Here is a 17,689-nt window from a genome sequence, read left to right as displayed (position 1 = left end):
AATATTCAAGGCCATTACCACTCCCTCGCATATTGGCTTTCAATCACAAAACATGTCTTTAAAAATTTAAATCAATGTATTGCTTTCTGTGAGCAAATAAACAAGATGATTCTAGGCTACAAGATCCAGTTCTCAAAAGTCTTTTTTGTTCTGTATGTGTTTTATGGTCTTATTTCAGTGACTTCAAAATTTTAGTTTTTCACTAAGCATGCATAAACGTTGATTTCTCAAAAACACAATCATGTACATAAATGCTGCTAATATTATTGTATTATTGTATATTATTGTAGCCCAGCTTGTGCTGTTTACAGTGTTATTAGACTTTAGCCATTTATATTTTTATAAGCAACTGAAAAAAGCACAAATGTCAGGGCATGTCGAAAGTTCTCCAGGCCCCCAAAACACCCTCAGACCCCAGTGGGTTAAAAGAGACTGCTGTCTTGCTGTCATTCAAACAGTTCAGCACAGATTGCGCATGCTCGTTCGTGAGACGTGCTGTCATGTGGACCGAATCCAGCTCCATACCGAGAAAAGAGATGCTCTGCACAGGGGAGAGCTTACTCTTCTCCCAGCTTACCCGAAGCCCCAGATGGCTGAGGTGCTGAAGCACCAGATTCCTGTGCTCGCACAACAGATCTCATGAGTGAACTAGTCATCGAGATGGTTGAGAATTTGGATGCCCTTCTCCCAAAGTGGGGAGAGGGCACCCTCCGCCAGTTTTGTAAAAACGTGGGGAGACACTGACAGCCCGAAGGGGAGGACTTTGTGTTGATATGCTTGACCCTCAAAGGCAAACTGAAAAAACGGTAGAATCAGAAACATGAAAGAATCGAGACATGAAAATATGCGTCCTTCAGATTGGTAGCTGCAAACCAATCCTGGTGTTGAACACAAGAAAGTTGAAATTTGCTTCTGCGTCAGCATCTTGAAAGGAAGCCTGTGCAGGGACCGGTTCAAGACTCGCAGATCTCCGCTAACCACGCTCCCAGCCTCTGTACAAGTGGTATTAACGGAGAGGTTACCGATGGTACCCGTGGTGGGGCAGCTGTGGTGGCTCAACCCGGGAAGTGTAGTGTCCCGAAGTAGAGCTTCTGGGAGCGGCACATACCTTATCCTCCCGGTCACGCAGAGAAGTCAGTGGAGAGCGAGGAGCAGCGCGTTCTGCACGGTTCCTCCAAGTGTCAGCGTTTTGCGGGCACAAGTGCACCGCAACCACACACTCCACCTGGAATGTCAACGTACCCCCTGGCCGTCCCACCATCGACGGTAGTGAAGAAGAAAGAGCTCAAACGTGACCGGGCAGTGTATGGGGCTTTCCACGTTTTGGTGAGCTCTTCATAAACCTCTGGGAAGAAAGGCACTGGGGTGGAGTGTGGCTGGGAGTCATGTCCAGAGCCCAGATACCAATCCTCGAGCCTTGAGCGCTCATAAGAAGTTGGAGAGTTCACCTCCAGCCCAATGGTCTTGGCGGTCCGGAGGAGCATGGCTGTCAACTCAGCCTCGGACTCTGACTGAGCAGCCGCCGTGGCGGGGGGCTGCTCAGCAGAATCTTCGGCTTCCGAAGACAATAGCCCCTCCTCTGATGCAGCGATAGACATCTTATCCTCTTCCGGAGCCTTGAAAGAGACAGTGGGTCTGCCGTGGGACGAACCGGCACCATCTTCCGGGAGCTCAACGGGGGTACACTGAGAGGGGCTGGATTTCCGTGGGGGCTGGCCTGATGGAGCATTCCTGACCATGATCACCCTAAGGTCACCCTAACCAACGCAGCCGCAGAGTCTTTACGACCCGACGAACTGGGCTGGGTAGAGACTGAGGGAAGCCTCATTCAGAATGAGAGCTGCGACCTTAGCGTAACCATGGACATGCACTCATAATGTGGGCACGAGCCATCCACGAATGCTGTCTCAGCATACAACTTTGATACATTTCTTCTTTTCTGCTTCTTCTTCTTGAGAGAAGCAGTGGTCACGAAGGACTCTGAAGCAAAAATCTGAATGAGTGGATACACACCGCAATCTTATATACCCGTATGTATGGGGGAGTGACTTGGCATGCAAATTCCATTCGCTAGTTCACATTGGCGTTTTCTTCTAAAGAGGTGATTGGGACTCCAGCGTGTGACCCCTAACATCAGTTGACGTAATGTCAAACGTGATTGACAGATAGGGAACATAAGATAACTTGACATAGTTAAGAAACATAGAGGCATGATCATAAAATGGAACACTGTCTGCTGCTCTACTAAAAAAAACAAAAAACAAAAAAAAAACACTCAACTGCAGTCAAAATGAGTGAAAGAGGACGAATTGATTATTTTGTCTCCTTTTATCTACTGTCATGTTCTGAAAATCTTTTCTGTTAATGCACTCATCATGTCTCTTCTACAAATGCCTTTTAGAAAAGTGTCGGCTTAATTGGTACTTTGGTTTGCTATACTCACAAAAGAAATGACATCATCATTAGTGTATTGTAAAACAGTTGAAAGCCTGCGTTCAGGGGCTGGTTTCACCAGCTGTGTGAAAATGACATCTTAGCCTAATTGCAATGTTAAAAGGCACTAAGTTACAACTCATGCACTAACAAATATTGTTGTGCTGGACTAATTAAAATGAACTTGTATACCTATAAACAGGGTTGAGGAGTAACAGAATACATGTAACTTAGTTACGCATTTAAAATACAAAACATGAGTAACAGTATTTCATTACAGTTACATTTTAATTGAGTGATAATCAAATTACAGTTACATCCGGATTTTAATGTAATTTCTTTCATTTAAACATTAATGTAAACTGTACTGTTATTTTCTGCCTCTGACACTCTGCAGAAGCATCTTAAGCTACAGTTCTGCTCATAAGATGCATAGCCCTTTCAGAATATGCAAAATTGTAATAGTTTTTTTTTTGTGAACAATTTTTTATTTTATTTAAATGCAAACTCAAACAAAAAGAGAATAAATAAATAAATAAATAACATACATGAACATTCAAAACTGCAGTTTGGGGAAGCCGATACTTGCAAACAGAAGCGCCCCAAAGGTGACAGACAAAGTCCATGCAGCAATTTCATAAAATTGTAATTGTAGTTTTAACAAAATAAGATGATCATAAAAATCATAACTTTTTTATTTAGTACTGTTCCGAATAAGCTATTTTGACTCCACAAGTCAAAATGAGTGAATTTATAAAAAAATTCAAAAATTTACACACCCTTGCATTTTAATCGTCTGTTATTACCTGAATAATCCATGACTGTTTTCATGTTTTGTGACAGTTGTCTGTGAGTCCCTTGTATGTCCTAAACAGTTAAACTGCCTGCTGTTCTTTAGAAAAATCCTTCAGGTCCTGCACACATTCTCAGGTTCTCCATCGTCTTCTACATATCTGACCCCTTTCCAACAATAATTGTATGATTTTGAGATCCATCTTTAAGGACTCATAATTGAGGGACACATTTCAGAAGAAGACATTTTCTGATGCTTAAGAAGGAAACACAAGAAATTAAGGGAAGGCGGTGTAAACTATTGAGCAGGATGATGTGTACATTTGTCTTATTTTGTTTAAAGCATTGTTTCCCTTTACTACTGTTCTTCAGAAGACAAAATAAGCATAATTAAAGCACAATTTAACCTGTTCATCCAATTAAAAAAGTTTACACATCTTCTTTCAGAATTATTGTGGAAAACTGATGTCCTATTGGATAGGAAAAGTCCAGTGTTTGGTGAATGGTATTTTTGTCTCAAGGACCCTTTGTGTTACATACTAGTATTCCAAAGTATCAGATTAGATTAAGTTACAAAATTTGTGTAATTTAATGAAATACATTACAAATTACTTGTTAAAAAATTGTTCATTGTGACTAATTTTGCCAGCACATATTGTCTAGGTAATGGCATCCTTATATCATTCACTCTTAAAAATAAAGGTGCTTAAAAGGTTCTTCACAGCGATGCCATAGAAGAACCATTTTTGGTTCCACAAATAACCATTCAGTCAAATAGTCTTAAAAGAATAATCTCTTTCTTACCATTTTAAAGCATGTAGTAAAATACATTTTAAAAGTAACCTTCCCAACTCTGCATATACACTAGTAGTGGCTCTTGACCATAAATTTGGTGGGGTGGCAGAGTGGCTTGGTGGTTAGCACAGTTGTCTCACAGCAAGAAGGTCTCTTTTTCGAGCCCAGGCAGGGACAGGAGGCCTTTCTGTATGGAGTTTGCATGTACGCCCTGTGTCAGTGTGGGTTTATGCTGGGTACGCTGGTTTCAGCCCAAAGACATGCAAGTTAGATGAATTGAAGAATCTAAACTGTTATCTTAGAATTACCTTGCTATGTTCATTCAAATGTTATGAGTTGTGGAGGAATTTGGTAGAGGAAAATAAAGCCATGCCAATTTTCAAAATAAACAAAAAACAAACAGGCAATTTATATAAGAATGTTTAAACTTTTGTAAAGGATTTATACTTTCACAAATTTTGTAATCTACTCCACAAGGCCCCACTTAAAAAAGAATGGGCATATTGACAATCTGAAAATCTGAATAATTTTTTGGTGAACTATCATTTTAGCAAGACAAACTACAAGTTTACACAGTGTTTCCACACTTCTGCTTCCGGTGAAGCAGATGAGTGTTAATTGCTCACCAAATGAAAATAAAAACAGCTTCTTTCTTGCTGGGAAGAACTTAAATGTTAATAATTTAGGATTGGCACATTAGTGAGGTGAGGTTTGGCATATTAGTGTTACTGCTTCAGAGGTACTGACAGATTCTAGCTCCGTTGATACTATGATTTTGTTTCTGAATATTTTACAAAAATAAAATAGTAACATCAAATTGCAATAGTAGGATTAAATTCATATTAAGCCACAGGCTTACACTTTTTGATCTACTTTGAACACCTGCAATTGCATAAAAACAAAATAATTAGTTTTGATTGACACATCTAAGAAATTTACAATCAGTAGACTGTTGATTACTTGCTTTGTGTGTGTGTGCTTGAGTTGTCTCAGGGTGCATTAGAAGGGTAGATGATTGTGTGAAATGTCAGTATTAATCAACACTAAAATGATATAGATTTAATAATAATTTACGGTTCATTTATTTTTGCATGTGACCAGATCGACAAATGCGTGCACACCCACACACACACACACACACACACACACACACACACACACACACACACACACACGCACACAAACACATTTCACACACCACCACCTTATTGACCCAAATTCTCTCTTTGTACTTTTTTCTTCTTCATCTTATTTGACACATCAAATGGCTATACATTTTTATTTTCTAAAAATTTTCAACCCTCTCTATATAGATCAATTTCTGTAAGATGAACCTTGTGTGATGACAGATTGTGTTTTTGTGAATGACTATTCATGATTGTTATTGCACAAAAGGTGAAGAAACAGCAGCCCAATTTCAGGCCATTAATGGCTCAATGGAGGTTCTATTGTTTAGTGAAATAGAGTTTCATCCCTCCTTTAGTCACAATAGTATGGAGAGGAAAGGATAAAGATTGAAAAAGGGAGAGAATGAAATGAACTCATGAACAGCAAGATGACAGACTCTTATACATTTACAACAAATGTTTGAAGCAATTAAATAATACAATACTTTTTTCACTCAGCATGATTTACTGCATACAGTAAATGTAACTGTGGCCATTGGGTAACTGTTTTTCACACAAAAGACTTCATTTTAGCATTTGCATTTGTATAAAGTCTGTATAAAGGTTAAATGAGCCACTGTAGACCTCTCAATATGCATTGGGGGGGGGGGGGGGGGGGGGGGGGGGGGGGTTCTGTGTAAGCCTGACAACCGTGTTTGAAGCAGGGACTGTGAGCAGTAAGTTAACTTTTATTTGGAATTGTAAGAGACAAGCAAAAATCACTCTTGCAGCATTATAAACATTCACAAAGTCAGTCAATCAGACCACAGTCTATCTCTCATCATTGCTGTGCACAGGTCTGTCTTTAATCCCCAACTCACTTCAATTGATGTCTCCATTCTCAGACAGTGTTTGACAACAGCCTCCTTTTTAGCCTGCTAGAAAGTCAAAGCTTAGGTACTTCATTATATTAATGGTTCAATTTTGCAACCGTGAAATATTGTTACAATTTTGCAACATTTTTTAACCTAAAACATTTTAACCTTTTAAATATGTTCTCGTTCACTTAACCATTTAATCATTATCATTTAATCTAACTGATCATAAAAGTTAATCAAATAATCATTAAATATTGATTTCTATAAATATTGTTTATATTATTATAACAATCTTATAGAACTGTTTTGAAATAACCAATATGTAACCAAATGAAATTACCAAACATGCAACAACCATAGAAAGGACACGACCTGACAGTGATCACAGGAAACAATGGGGCTAAAAAAAATAAAAAAATAAACTTTATTTGTTGTGTAGTCTAGACAGTTTCTGTTTTTTCCTTGTTGCATGGCTATTGGAAGAAATTAGCAGGACAAATGCTCTTCAGAAGTTTATGTGTGTTGTCAAATTGATGAAGTTGTTTTCTTAATTTGCAAGTGTTTTTTTCTATTTGCAGTGCGTTTCTTTATTTGGTTGTGTTGTGAGCAGTTGCAGTGCCTGTGCTGCCAAATTGATGAAGTTGTTTTCTCAATTTGCAGGTGATTTTTCTATCTGCAGTGCATTTCTTTATTTGTTTGTGTTGTGAGCATTTGCAGCGCATATGTGGTCAAATTGATGAAGTAGTTTTCTCAATTTGCAGGTGTTTTTTATATTTGCAGTGCTTTTCTTTATTTGGTTGTGTTGTGAGCATTTGCAGCATACACATTGTCAAATTGATGAAGTTGTTTTCTTAATTTGCAGGTGTTTTTTTTATTTGCAACGCGTTGAGCTCTCTCGGCCACCGTAAAAAAACAGGCAATATGGTGTCTAAAACGTAAGTTTCTTGAGTAGCTGTGTGTACTTCTACTTTTTAAAATCTGTAATTTTACTGTTACTTAAGTATATTTTGTTTGAAGTATTTTACTTCGCTACATTTTAAAACATTAATTACTGAGTAAAAAAAAAAAATGCATCCTTGAAACTACTGCAGTAAATGATGGGCAGGAGAACAAACTGGCACTAAAATCACAAGAAAGATGGAGACAGACAAGACGTGTTAGTGGTGCTAACCCAGCTGAAATATTCGTGTGGCGCAGCTGACACAGAAGAGCATATGCTGTTTGCGTTCAGTGGCTATTCTCCAAAATGGAGCTAGGGTGATGTGGAGGAGACAAATTTGAATAAAGTAATTTTTTTTTTTGCACAAAAAGTATTCTCGTAGCTTTGTAAAATTACGGTTGAACCCTGATGTCACATGGATTATTTTACCCATCTCCTTGCTACGTTTCTGGACCTTGATCTTGTAAGGACCCTTGTTGTCTATGGAGGATCTGAGAGCTCTCAGATTCCATTAAAATATCTTAATTTGTGTTCCAAAGATGAACAGAGGTCTTATGAATTTGGAACAACATGAGGGTGAGTAATTAATGACAGAATTTTTATTTTTTGGTGAACTATCCCTTTAAGCTTTATTATGCTACGCAAGCTGTGTTTGCCTAGGGAGACCAAACTAGCAGCTTATACAATCACGACATCAAACCTTCACAAGCATGCAGAGGTAAGGTAAATACTTGCATTGTTGCATTGGTGGTTAAAATGAAGCTTGACAGTTTAGAAAGAAGTTTTGCACAAATTAGCCAAAAGACAGTGGTGCAGGACTCCTCTGTCATAATATCATAGTTGTTGTTTTAACGATGTGTGATTTGACATTATCGAGTATTTTGCAAAAAATCTAAATAAATAAATAAAAAACTCCTTCAGAATGCTGTGAAGTCTAGTAGATTAGACAAGTGCGTGTACGCATTTACAGTGCATTCTTTCACTGCAAGATTCAGTCTATTAAAATGCATTTAGAATGCTCACAAAATGAAAGATATAGATTAATATATATAAAATTAATATATAGAGAGAAAATTTATATATTTATATAATTTCATACAGTTAATCAATATCCCATGAAAAGTGTAATTTTTTTCACCACAAATCAGCACGATTACAACTTTTACTCTGAGTAAATTTTAAATGAGCTGCTTTTTACTTTTACTTGAGTAGATTTTTAGACTGGTACTTTTACTTAAGTAAAAATTGTATTAATGTAATGTTTATTAATATAATGTATGTTTACTTGAGTAGAATATTTTAGTACTCTTTCCACCTCTGCTCACCGACAACCACTGATGAAAATCCTGAAGTACCTGGAACAACATCTCAGTCACCCATTGCTCACCAAGAAGCCACCAAATGAACTCATGTTTCCACAACAGTAACCACAGAAAAGCACAGAAGGACAGAAAATCTGCCACAACCAGAAGGCATCACAAGAGGAATTCAACATAGGAGACAACATCAGAGACAACGGATTTCGAATGCCATTGCCTAGCATCCATCTGGCGAATTTCTGCTCTCTACCCAACAAAACGGACGAACTCCTTCTGCTCTCTCGGACAAACAAGGATTTTTCTAACTCTGCTTCTCTGTTTCACGGGAACCTGGCTGAATGTCAACATACTGGACAGTGTGCTACATCTGGCTAACTTCCATTTGATAGAAAGTAATATATTGGATCACTGTTACACAACAATAAAGGAAGCATATCACTCTCGCATATCCCAAGAGCAGTTTTAGGACTCTCTGATCACTGTTTGGTTCATCTTATTCCGACCTACAGGCAGAAACTTAAATCTGCAAAACCTGTATTAAAAACTGTTAAAAGATGGACTAATGAAACACCGATTGTTTCATTCTCTCTCACTGATTGGACTGTTTTTGAAGCTGCTGCCACTGATTTGGACGAGCTCACAGAGACTGTAACTTCATATATCAGTTTATGTGAGGATATGTGCATTCCTTCCAGGACTCATTTAACCTACAACAATGACAAACCATGGTTCACTGCAAAACTCAGACAGCTCCGTCAGGCCAAAGAAGATGCTTACAGAAAGCGGGATAAAGTCTTGTACAAACAGGCCAAATACACACTGGAAAAGGAGATCAGAGTGGCAAAGAGGAATTATTCTGACAAGCTAAGGAACAAATTCTCTTCCAGTGATTCTGCTTCAGTGTGGAAAGGTATGAAAGATATCACCAGTTACAAGACACCATCCCCCAGCACTCTGGAGTATCAACAACTAGCAGACGACCTGAATGAGTTTTATTGCAGGTTTGAAAAATCAACCCACACCCGCTCTGAACACCTCTCCACACAACCATTCACACCTGCAGCAACCCCCCTCTCCCCCACACCTACAATTCAGATCAGCGAAGACGAGGTGCGGCAGGTCTTCAGAAAGAACAAAAGAAGGAAAGGATCAGGCCCAGACGGTGTGTCACCAGCCTGCCTAAAAACCTGTGCTGACCAGCTGGCCCCCATCTTCACACAGATCTTCAACAGATCACTGGAGCTGTGCGAAATCTACTCATGCTTCAAACGCTCCACCATCATCCCCGTCCCAAAGAAACCCAAAATTACTGGACTTAATGACTACAGACCTGGGGCTCTAACATCTGTGGACATGAAATCATTTGAAAGACTGGTTTTGGCTTCTCTGAAGGACATCACTGGACCCTTACTGGACCCCCTGCAGTTTGCCTACAGAGCAAACAGGTCTGTGGATGATGCAGTCAATATTGGACTGCACTTCATCCTGCAGCATCTGGACAGACCAGGGACTTATGTGAGGATCCTGTTTGTGGACTTCAGCTCCGCTTTTAACACCATCATCACGGACACCCTTCAGAATAAACTGACACAGCTCTCCGTCCCCACCTCTGTCTGTCAGTGGATCACCAGCTTCCTGGCAGACAGGCAGCAGCTAATGAGGCTGGGAAAATACACATCCAGCACCCGTATGATCAGCACTGGAGCTCCTCAGGGCTGCGTTCTCTCCCCACTGCCCTTCTCCCTGTACACCAACGATTGCACATCTAAAGACCCCTCTGTCAAGCTCCTGAAGTTTGCAGATGACACCACACTGATTGGCCTCATTCAGGATGGTGACGAGTCTGCTTACAGACAGGAGGTTAAGGAGCTGGCTGTATGGTGCAGTCTTAACAACCTGGAGCTTAACACGCTCAAAACTGTAGAGATGATTGTGGACTTCAGGAGAAACCCCCCTGCTCTCCCCCCACTCACCATCAGGAACAGCACTGTGACTGCAGTGGAGTCATTCAGATTCCTGGGCACCACCATCTCTCAGGGCCTGAAGTGGGGCAATCACATTGACTATATTGTCAAAAAGGCCCAGCAGAGGTTGTACTTTCTTTGTCAGCTGAGGAAGCTCAACCTGCCACAGGAGCTGCTGGAACAGTTCTACTCCGCCATCACTGAATCCGTCCTCTGCACTTCAATAACTGTCTGGTTCAACTCAGCTACCAAATCTGACCTCAGAAGACTACGGAGGGTAGTCTGGACTGCTGAGCGAATCATTGGTACAACCCTCCCCACTCTTCAAGAACTGTACACCAGAGTGAGCAAAAGGGCTGGAAAAATAACTCTGGACCCCTCACATCCAGCACACTCCCTCTTTGAACTGTTACCGTCTGGTCGACGCTACAGAGCTCTGAGCACCAGAACAACCAGACACAGGAACAGTTTCTTCCCTCAGGAAATCCATCTCATGAACACTTGACAATAAAACGCGGAAGACACAACTCTATTATACATGATTTATTCACCACACTTACTATTTTTTTCATTTCAAATTTGCACATATCAGACCTGTACACACATAATATATTATATAGTGTTTTTGCTGTTTTGTACATTGCCTGGATATTTGTATATTATTCTTTTATTATCTGTGTCCTGTCCTGTCCTGTTGCTGTCTTTCTTTTGCACTGTGGAGCTTCTGTCACTATAACAAATTCCTTGTATGTGTAAACATACTTGGCCAATAAACCTCATTCTGATTCTGATTCATTCTGATTCTGAACATTTGCAACAACTATCCTCACAATAGGTAAAACATCTCTCACTACATTATAATACCTGACACTCTAGCTGCTCAACAGTAGTTGTAAGCCATGCTAGGAAAACCTAAACTTGCTTTTGGTTTAAGATCAACCTATCCCTTTCCTTTACCTCTTTCTTTAGTAGATGAGACACCTAATCACCCTACGAGGGTCAAGGGTCTGATAATAGGATTGACTTACCACAGCTAATATCTGCAAGCCACTCGAAACTGAATGGGAGCCAGAGAGCTCCATGCATGATAGGTCTCAGAATTCAGCAATCTCAGAATTCAATCATCAGAGTAGAAAAATAAATAAATAATTAGAACAACAATTTCCAGACTGAACCAAACTATATTGAATGTGCTAAGCTATATTGAATAAATTAACTTAGCCAGTAGCAAAAGAACCTAATGACCTTGTAGGGACAACCCGTTAACCCTCTGGGGTCTGAGGTAAAGGTCTTCTCGAGTCCTAAAATCCATACCAGAGCCAAATCGACTCGAATCACTTCTTACCCGAACCCGACGTGCATAAATAATTTTTTTTTAAAAAATAAACCTGACCCGAAACGGACCTGATGAAATTAGACTCGAGTCCGACCCAACTGCATTTATTTTCAAACCCGGCTGGATCCGAACGTAAATGGCATTGATGTGTGCACAGCTTGCAGCCCCGCATCGGTTGGGAAAAATCCCAGGGTCCTGCTGACTGATTTGGCCGCTGCTCCATTACTTTCAATTTTTATTTACTTATTTATTCAAATTTTATTTACTTATTTATTGGCCTATTACTTTATATTTTTGCCTGCCTGATGGATACATGTTATTTCAGAGTTTGGCTTTCAATTGTAACCACTTAACATGAAAGCACAAGTAGGCTAATCAGGGTCTAATCAGGTCCATTTGGGAAAAGCCCATTTATTTTAATTACCCAAAACCCGAGGCAGCTAATACCGAACCCGACCCCTGTCCGAGTAGGAGTTTTGGACCTCGGGTTTTTGGATCCAAGTGGACCCGTATAGACCTCTAGTCTGAGGGGGTTTTGGGGCCAAGTTTTGACATGCCCTGACATTTGTGCTTTTTTCAGTATCTTAAAAACATATTAATGCCTAAACTCTGATCACACTGTATTCAGCACAAATGTCTTGGGTTACTTATGTAAGCCCAGTTCCTCGAGGGAACGAGACGCTGCGTCAAACGACGCTTTGGGGAATGCCTACAGCGTAACCGGCTCTGAATACCAATCAAATCTGTCCAGAAATGGGAAGGGACGTCACAGGCGAGGTGACGTAATGACCAGCTGGTATAAAAGCATGTGTGGTGAAACCGGCATTAGCTTCTAGAATGAAGCAAGCGCTGGCAGGAATGCCGGAAGTGTGGCCCCGTGACGCAGCGTATCGTTCCCTCGAGGAACTGGGGTTACATAAGTAACCCAAGACGTTCCTCTTCAGGAGCTCGAGCTGCGTCAAACGACGCTTTGGGGAACAAGATACCAATGGCTCCAGACTTCCGCACCCCTGCCCTGTGTGTCCAAAAGAGGCGCACAGCTAGGGCAAGAGAACAGAAGAACCTGGAGTGGCTCGCATGTCCAGGCCAAGAATCTGATGAAGGTCAGAGGCGTGGACCAACCCGCAGCGTTGCAGATGTCCTGAATAGGGACACCAGCGAGAAAGGCCTTGGAAGCCCCCACACTCCTAGTGGAATGAGCCCTGACTCCCATCAGCGAGGGGAGGTCAGAAGACTCATAAGCCATGTGAATGGCATCCACAATCCACCGACCACCTCAGTGCACCACGGCGGAAACATGTAACTAGGGGTTGTGCGCCCACTGTCAATCCACCAAGAGGGGTGTGGTAAGCAGAAATTGCCGCCACATAGACCTTCAAGGTGGAGTGGGCTAACCCTGCAGAGAGTCGAGCCTGCAGGAACTCCAGCACTGTACCTACTGGGTTGTTAACTGGGTCGAGCTGGCGATCTCCGCACCATGAAGTGAAGAGTCTCCACTTCAGGGCGTACAGTTTCCTCGTAGAGGGAGCTCTGGACTGGAGAATGGTCTCAACAACCTCGGTTGAGAGACCGGAAGCTATCAGCTGTGCCCCCTCGGAGCTGGATGACGTAGAGAGTACCAGAGGGGACATTGCGCTGCCTGAGTAGCGAAGAGGTCCACCTGAGCCTGGCCAACACTCTCTAGATCTGCTTCACCACCTCGGTGTGAAGCATTCATTCCCCGGATAACAGCCCCTGCCTCGACAGGGTGTCTGCTCCCCATTGAGATACTAACTCAGATGCTCAGAAGGGAGCGGCATGCTCAAGGTGACCCTCAAAGTTGAGGGGAACAGTGCCAGCTCGACCAACAGGAGAGCCGGGAGGGAGCAGCATGCTCGTAGGTGACCTCATAGTGAGGAGAGCAATGCTAGCTCTACCAAGGCAGAGCTCTGGAGAGCGGAGCACTTAACTCTCTGCATGAGAGGGAACTCAGATGCTCAGAAGGGAGCGGCATGCTCAAGGTGACCCTCAAAGTTGAGGGAGCAATGCCAGCTCGGCCAACCAGGAGAGCTCGGCCTCATAGCCCACACAAGGATCTGGTGCGCCAGCCTGTACAGGGGGCGCGAACCGCAGACCTCCTTGGTGGTTGCTATAAGAGACCACCGATGTGTTGTCGGTGCGAACTAACACATGGCAACCTCTTAGGTCTGGGAGAAAGTATTTCAGAGCCCGGCCAGCATCTCGAGCCTGTTGATATGCCAGGCGAGATGATGACCCCTCCACCGACCGTGGGCAGGGTGGCCACTCATGACCGCTCCCCAACCGGTGAGGGATGCGTCCGTCGCTAGCGTACGCGGCGACAAGGAGCTCCCAACACCAGGCCCTGGGACAAGAACCAAGGCTGTCTCCACATGTCCAAGGCACGTAGGCACCGCCGCGTGACCTTGATCATGCGAAGCGGGTTTCCCCTCGGGGAGAACCCCTTGGTCTTGAGCCACCCCTGTAGGGGTCTCATTTACAGCAGGCCAAAAGGTATCCCGTTGGATGCAGCTGCCACCAGACCCAGCAGTATCTAAAACTGCTTGACAGTGAGTGACTGGCCTTCTTTCACCCTCCTGACTTTCGTGAGGATTGACTCGAACCGAGCAGGAGACATACGTGCCTGCAACGTGGTCAAATCCCCACCACCCCCAGATAAGTGGTTCTCTGTAATGGAGAAAGCACACTTTCCTTGGGGATCAGTCTTAACCCCAACACTTTTAAGTGAACGAGAACAACACCTCAATGTTGAGCCGCCCTCCGCTCTGATAGAGCAAGAATCAACCAAAGGTCGATGTAATTGAGTATGCGGGCGCCCCGTAGCTAACGCGGCGCCCACACACTCGTAAAAGTGTGGGGTGAGAGTGCTAGGCCGAAGGGAAGTACCCGATATTGGTAAGCTTTTGCCCCCAAAAGCAAACCTCAGGAACTTCCTGTGAGTGGGAAGGATGGAGACATGGAAGTATGCATCTTTTAGATCTACATGTCAAACCAGTCCTCAGACTTGATCGGAGATACTTACCTGCTATCAGACCAGTCCTCGGACTTGATCTGAGTACTTACCTGAGCATCTTGAACTTCAGTCTTGCAGACTGAGCGGTTCAATTGATGCAGATCTAAAAAGGGACGCAAACCTCCATCCTCCTTGGAACTATGAAGTACCGGCTGTAGTACCCGGACTCTCTTCGTAAGGAAGACCCACCTCGATGGCATCTTTCCTTAAGAGAGTATCTACCTCTTGTTCCAGTACCAGAGCCTGCTCGGGGCCCACAACCTGGAATTCACCCCATTGAATTGAGGCGGACGAGAATCTAACTGGATTCTGTAGCCTCTCTCTACAGTGCGCAGGACCCATCGAGACACATTTGGCAGTAGTATCCACGCTGCGAAATAGTCTACTAAGGGAACCAGTCTCTCGAGACTGGCCTCTGGTGTAACCCAGAGCGGCTAGTTCGGTGCCCGAAGGGGTGGCGAGCATCTCAGCTCCACTACGATACCGGGCGGAAGAGACTGAGATATGCGCTCGCTGGAGACCGCTGCGCCCTGAAGCACCATAGGTGGCAGGGTTGGCAGAACGATCTCCTGAGGGCGCTGGGGGGCTGTACCCCAGCGGGGGCTACCCTCATAAGCCCTGATCCCACTCACATCAGGGCTTCTTGGCCGAAGACCTCTTCGCCTGCTTGGCTGGGAGGTCTTTGACCGCACACCCTTCTTACCGCCCCAACCCGCTCCCGCGGGGGCAAGCTTGCCTATACGAGGAGCCAGCACACGGCAGGGGCTGCTCTCACCCAGCAGCCCCGTGAGCTAGAGAGCGGCGAGGGATGTGCTCCGCACTAATCCCCTGCCCTCATCCAACTCCTTGAGCAGGTCAGCCTGGCATGCCACCATGATGTGCAAACATAAGCCAGCCCGACCTGCTGTCGCGTACCCCTTGCCTTCAGAGACGACATAGCGTCAGGGGACAGATAGCTCGCAAGCGTCTGTTCCACCCGCGGCATCGCTCTGTAACCGCGCTCACTCGTCCCCATCACACTACCGAAGTAATAGAATGAGGGGATGAAGAGGCGGGCCGAAATATTTTCCCTACAACCTCGACACCTCAATATGGAGGTCGGGGAAAAAAAGGCAGGCTCAGATGTTGAGGTGAGTCTGAAACCGCAGAGAACGCTAGTATAACCCTCTCTGCGGTTCGACAAGACACTCCACAGGCTCCTCATATGGGGCGACAGAGTGGGTGCAACATGCTCGACGCCTCCCATGTCAACCTCCTCGGAGGAAGACGCGAGAAGCGCCAATGCCGATGCCGCTGCCCGAGGGGAAGAATCCGCCACGCGTGCTTCCGGACTCGGGGAGCGGTTGCGGGATCCGGCAGGTGCGGATGGAGAAAGAGACTCGCTCGTCTCCGATCCCTCTGCCAGATCCCGTTGCGAACCCCACGAACGCCGTCTCCGCTCCGCCTCACCGGAAGCGGGTCCAGTGGCGTAGGTAACGCTAGTGAAAGAGCCCTCACTGGAGAAAAGAGCCTTTCGGGAGCGAAGCAGTGCGGACAGAAAACCCTCGCAGTGCAGACAGTCAGCCCCCTCGAGGGGTGCCTCTGCATGCCTCGCTCCCAAGCAAGGCACACACAGACTGTGTGTATCCTCCTCACACAAATAACGTTTGCATGGAGGAACACACAGCCCGCATTGCGCCTCAATCCTTTTCCCACTTCGCTTTGACATGTTTACAAACAGACAGACAACGGTAAATAGGACTCACAAGACACAGAGCGCTTAGCTGAATGACAGAAAGCTGATGCCGGTTTCACCGCACGTGCTTTTATACCAGCTGGTCATTACGTCACCTCGCCCGTGGCGTCCCTTCCCATTTCTGGACAGATTTGATTGGTATTCAGAGCCGGTTACGCTGTAGGCGTTCCCCAAAGCGTCGTTTGAAGCAGCTCGAGTTCCTGAAGAGGAACTGGGCTATGTATGAAATGTACAAGTTTTTGTTTTTGAGAAAACAATGTTTATGTGTGGTTAGTGAAAGACAAAAACATTTAAAATCACTGAAATAAGGCCATAAAACACATACAGAACATTTGTTCACAAGACTTTTGAGAACTGGATATGCGGTTTTACAATAAAATGTGAAAATCATCCTGCTTTTTCACAGAAACAATATATTGGTTTAGCTTTTGAAAGACATGCTTTGTGTTAGAAACGCCGTATGCAAGGGAGAGACAATTACCCTGAATATTTAGTGAGTCACACCTGAGAGACAAAGGGCCCTCCCCTAATGGGCCATCAGTGATTATGACTGTGAAGCAAGTAAGAAAGTATATGAGGATATTAAAATAATGGGGTTTTTGATTATTTGTATTTTGTGCCATTCCTGAAAACAGATCCTGTTCAACGGTTAAAACAAGTAAACCATCAGGATATCATTAGCAACTATATTATTACATTAGCAATCACTAATATTACCCCCTCATGACTATTAAAAAACATGATGTTGTAGTCATAAACACAAGCATGCTTTGTATGTGTTAAATTATATCATGCTCTCTGCCAAATGTTTCTTCGAGTTTACCTCAGTCTGCAGTCCCTCCTCCCTTCTCACTCCTTTTCTTCTGTCTCGCTCCCTCCTCCCTTCGGTGTTCTCTCTCTATTTTCTCGATGTCTGTGCTCTCTTATAAATGTGTAAGGTCCACACATTTGGCCCAAAGAAGGTATCCAATGGTGGCTGAAGATTTCCTGCATGTTTGGTCTTTTCAATGCGCAAAGTTCTTTAATTTAAGTTAAACTCTGACTCCATTTTATTATGACCTTGAATTTAGGTTGAAATGCAAATTGGTTGTTTGTCTATTTCTAGTTAGTATTCTTCTGATATTTGATTATTCTGGTTAACTCTTTACTTTATATTTACTCGTTCATTTGGGTGCTCATTTCTCTAACAAGGATACAATGTAATCTACTAGAGTCAATAATTACAGAGTAAAACAGAATAAGATCAAATGTAACCATTTATTATCAGTCAGGTAAATACTGTATATATTATGCCAATTACATAGCCAATTCAGAGATATTAAATCATATCAATACAAAACATAAAATTCACAAAGATAAA

Source organism: Barbus barbus, assembly GCF_936440315.1.
Source record: "Barbus barbus genome assembly, chromosome: 2".
Classification (NCBI taxonomy): Eukaryota; Metazoa; Chordata; class Actinopteri; order Cypriniformes; family Cyprinidae; genus Barbus; species Barbus barbus.
Note: the sequence above shows the minus strand (reverse complement) of the source record.